The 4941-nt window shown below is 42.0% G+C and overlaps 1 pseudogene; it reads right to left on the bottom strand.

The window, feature by feature from the left end:
* Nucleotides 1-1162: 1162 nt before the first annotated feature.
* Nucleotides 1163-2360, bottom strand: LOC100955641 (annotated as a pseudogene).
* Nucleotides 2361-4941: the final 2581 nt, after the last annotated feature.

The following is a 4941-nucleotide window of genomic DNA, read 5'->3' as shown; positions in this document are numbered from 1 at the left end:
TTTGTGACTGGCAGCTGAAGTGGGGGTAGCCTTGTGTGACTGAGCCCTTAACTTGTGGGATCCAACACCAACATGGGGTAGACAGTATCAGAAAGGAATTGAATCATAGGACACCTAGCTCATGTTGGAGGATTGGTTTGTGTGTGGAAGAAAACTCCAAACATCTGGTGTCAGAAGCCTTCTGTTGCTAGCAGATTATCAAGAGAACCAAAAAAAAGTTGCACCTGTTGCTGTGTCTAATGGGTATACATACATCTTATTTCTAATAATATTACACAAGGATGATGTTAGGATAAAACCAATTACTCTTAATTGTTGTAACTTCTTACATCATTACAAAGTAAAAGCCCTATGCCTACCAAATGTTTATCCTTATTCTTTTCTGTCATGATGAGATGTCATTTGCAAAAGAAATCTCATTTAGTCTACAAATATTAAATGAGCACCTAGCCAGTGCCTGAGTAAGTTAGGAGCACCAAACAAGCCCTCCCACCAGGGAGTAGGGGAGGTGATATATAAAGTAACAGCAGCACAGTCAAAACGTTACTGGAGAAATTTTGGAAGAACAACACCACTTAAATGGAATTTCCTAAGGCTATAAAATCTACACCTCTGGGCTCTCTTGCTGCTTGAAAAGGAATTGTGTGAAGGAGCTGACTCCGGGAAGAGGCACCTGAGGGGAAGGGGATATCCTCCATCCTGTTCCCTGGCTGAACACCCAGGGGCAAGAGCCTGGAAAAGGGGCAGGCTGAATATTCTTGCCAAGGACTGTCCTGTCCTGTTCTTAAAGGGCACAGAGGTCTGGGAACCTTAGGGACTCCCCCTACATGTGGCTAACATTTTGGTGCAGTGTGTGGGAGTGGACCATGGGGTAAAAGTCCGTCTCCCGGGTATCACCAGCTGCTCAGTGTCACTCCTGTATCCTGGGCATAGGCAATTTGTCCTCATGGCCTGGACCCTGGCACCTCAAGAAACTGATATTAGGATGACCCTGAGGTTGAACACCCCCTCCGGTGCTCTGCAGTGCTGGCAGGCATGGCAGGTACATACCATGTAACTTGTGAAAGAATGGTTGATCTTGATAGCAAAACAATATAAAAGTTATTCTCAGGTTTGTTTTTTTCCACAAATAGGATTCTTTATTTGTCATTTATTAAAAGCCTGGATTTTAGACAGATTCTTGGACTGGTGGTTCATATCCATCAGCTCGTTCCACTTTAGCCCCTGTCTCATCCCCAGTAGCTTTTCCAGAACTACGACCTTTACTATGAAGCTCCATGAGTTTTCCTAGTTCCAACTTGGGCTGCTTCAGCATTTTTACTTTTCAAATGAAGACATCATGGAGAGGATAGATAGACTGGCAAGGCTTTCCTATGTCTTTTCCAATGCTGTCTGGAATCAGTTTATTGACAACTTCTTTCAAGTCATTTGTCTTCATTTCTCTGGTCATGATTTCCATCATTTTCTTCTGGATTTGGTGAATGTATTGATGCTGAGAGTAAAAGGTCTTCTGTATCTGCTTATTGCATTTTTTTTTTTTTTTTTAGTAAAACCAACATAGAACAGACAAAGCAAATAACCATCGGTAGTCTTGACATCAACATGAGCTTCAGTCATCGTCTGCCATTCTTTAACCACAGAACACATTTTGTCACGGGTAAGATCCACACCATGGAAGTTAGCCAGGCAGTTTTTGCCCTGAACATCTTCAGGAATTGGCTTGAATTTTCAGCAAGACTCGCTTCAAACACACGACCTTTGAGGCCATCAGAGGCAATTTTGGTTTTTTGTTGCAGGAAGACAAGGCCCAATGGAGAGAAAGAACACCCAAACTCTGTTTAAAAGAGGAAGAGCTTGAGTCCAGCTGGCAGAGTGGTCGGTGGCAGACACAAAGTCTCACAATGGCCATATGCTCCCCGACAGGGTCAGTCTTCTCCTTTTAATCCCCAGTCAAAAAGTTCCAGCCCACGGGGTACCTTTCTCATTGGTCAGTTTGAATCAAGCTGGAGAAGTGGGCTTGGCCTTTACAGAACTGCTGGTTGGAAGCAAGAGTTAGTTTCCAAGTTCCAGGAAGTTAAGTTTCTACAAATTCCTCAGAGCTGAGTCACCACAGGGAGGACCTTGCAGCTATGTCCTTGGGGTCTCCTTGAGAAGACCTCTGTTCTCTTGGACCTCACTTTTTCCAGGTATCCTCTCTCACCTTGGGTCCTGGTGACTAGCATTTTCCCAGTATTTCTTATATTGAATATAGCAGGTGCCTTCACATCACACCAATCTTTCTTAGAAAATGGATCAACCACTTTCTTCTTGGCTCCCTTTTTGCCACCTTTTGTAAGACGTTTATTCTTGCCAACCACCATACTGGTGCTCAGAGAGCCAAAAGGGCAGAAGTCAGTTTTTCTTAATAAGGCCTAAAAAATCCTCTCTCATTGTGCACAAATGCGTGTTCTGCCCTCCCCCCCTCTAGTTGACAGGCTCCCCGCTGGGACAATGTTTTCACAACATTTATAGGGAGCTGTCCCTGCTGGGACAGTGTTTTCATAGCATCTAAAAGGAACCCAGCAGTAAAAAAGGAAATGTAGGGTGTTTTGTTTGTTTGTTTTTTTAACAATCACTAGGCCTATTGACTAAAACTGCCTTTTAGAATCTGTTTCTATAGCCCCAAGGAGTTCCCAAAAAGATCTCTGGCAGAGGACAGGAAGACAAACTCCAGGCCTCAAATCTTGCCCCAAATCATATCTCAGGGGCAAAATCACCAACAGAATCAAAACTGGGGTAAGTCTGCCTCTAATGGCAATACAGCTGCTTATCATCCAGCCACCAGGAGACAGAGGAGCAGGTGGAGCAGTGTCACAGGACCCTGGGAATGTGGCTACAATCACATTTTACTCTCTGTCCCCCTTAAGTTCAGCAGTCACGTAGCCGCTATGCTGGCATTTTTCCTTCCTTTCTTTGGGATGCCACACTGTCTTCCTGCTCTCTTTTCTCTCTCTCTTTCCACAATCATTCACTCATTTTCTTTCTCCTTCAAAGAAGATAAAATAAATTTTACATTTTCATATCTTAATATCGGTCTGGAGAAATCTTTCCTCAGCCTGCTGTGGCCAGAATTTCTCTGTTTGGGGTTCTTTTGGCCTTGGGGTTTGAAGGATGAAATAGCAGACCAGGAGAAATCAATGACAGGACAGAGTTTATTGATGGAAAGGTTGATAGAAAGAATGATGAGCAAAAGAGTGGGGAACAGAACCTCTGGCAGGAGGGGGAAATCTAAGTGGGAAGCCCACCCACCCGACTCTAGGGGGTTAAAGCCTATCCTGTGGGGCCACCCACCTGACTCTAGGGGGTTAAAGCCTATTCTGCGGGCAGGGGGATGTGGGAAGTATGTCACAACTGGCCAGAGTGTGGTCCTTGCAGTTTTGCCTCAGGCATTGGGGTGTGTGCTCCCTACTCCAGGAGGAACCACCCAGAACCTAGCAAGCTGCTTTTTTCATGACCTTTCTTGAATGCAGCCTGGGAAACGTGGCCTATTTGTGCCTAGAGATGGGAGTGTGCGATGAGACTGATTTCTGATCTCACACAGGGCCTAGAAAATGGAGGTCCCTGTCCATCCCTGAGCAGGAGAACCCTATATCAATCCTCCATCTCTGAATAGAAGCTCTAACTGCTATTAGGGAAAAGGGGCGCTGCTGGCTGTTCCAAACTGCTTCCTGCTGAATATGGATGATGAGAAAGGGAAGCAGCCAGGGTAAGGTGACCAGATTTTAACATTGGTAAAGCAGGACACCATTTGGCTGGGGGCAGGGGGAGTTCTTAATTAAAAATTTGGTCTATATAGAGCAACAAAAATTTTCATAGAATGCAAAAATAGTATGTAATATATATTTAATTTCAACATAAGTATAATTTACAAATATAATATATCAAAAAAAATTATGTATAGGGCAGTGCCTGTGGCTCAAAGGAGTAGGGCGCTGGCCCCATATGCTGAAGGCGGCGGGTTCAAACTCAGCCCTGGCCAAAAAATAAAAAAAATTATGTATAGTATTATTTTATTCTTTGGCATATTTCTCATTTGAATGAATTTTTTTAAATAGATTGCTGTCATTGTTTAAAAGGTCATGAATTTTTTCACAAGAATTTGTTAAATTATATTTCACACATAAAATAGCTTTCCAAGTCTCAACACTTAATTGTGATTTTTCTGATGTCCACACTTTATTTACCGTAGAAAAAATGTGTACAGTCGCAGCATTAGTTCCTGGTAAAGGCAGCGTGTATCCCACAATTTTTAGTGCATTATTGTATGGAACATGGTTTGTTTCAAAATGATGAAATACTTCTAAACATTTGTTCTCTATTGTGATTTTTGCTGATGCCCAAGAGTTAACCTTTTCCTTATCAATATTTTTTTTAATAATAAGTCATAAGTGTCACTTTCAAGGGTCATAAGTGTCACTTTCAAGGCCTGTGCTAGACTTTTTGCTGCCACTATAAAATATAAATAATACAAGTACTGTCTGCTAAATTCATGAAATAAATAAATAAATTACTTACCTAAATTATCTGAATAGCTGATTTGTTGACATCACGTGTTTAACTAGCACTAGCACACAGTACGATGTCTCATCTGAGAGACAGTTGCAAAATGTTTTCGTGGTTGCCAATGCCAAAAAATGCCATTGTTCATTAAGTCCAAACAATGGTGGTCAAATTCTAACAACTGATCAACAATGTGAACTTTGATAAGCAGTTCTCGATAATCAGTTCTCAACAATTATTTGTTATTATTAAAGTTTAACATTATAAAATTAACAAAAATAATATAAAACTCATATCCTGGCAAAATAGCCACATGGCAGTGCTGGTAACAGAATTGCCTCTGAGAGACCACCACCCACATGTAAAGACAAAAAGTGGTTTATTTTGCAAGCATATTCCTGG

This window comes from Otolemur garnettii, unplaced genomic scaffold (assembly GCF_000181295.1).
Source record: "Otolemur garnettii isolate 467f Iridium unplaced genomic scaffold, OtoGar3 scaffold00039, whole genome shotgun sequence".
In the NCBI taxonomy this organism is placed as follows: domain Eukaryota; kingdom Metazoa; phylum Chordata; class Mammalia; order Primates; family Galagidae; genus Otolemur; species Otolemur garnettii.
The sequence above is the reverse complement of the archived record's forward strand: the minus strand, read 5'-3'. Positions and strand labels throughout refer to the sequence as shown.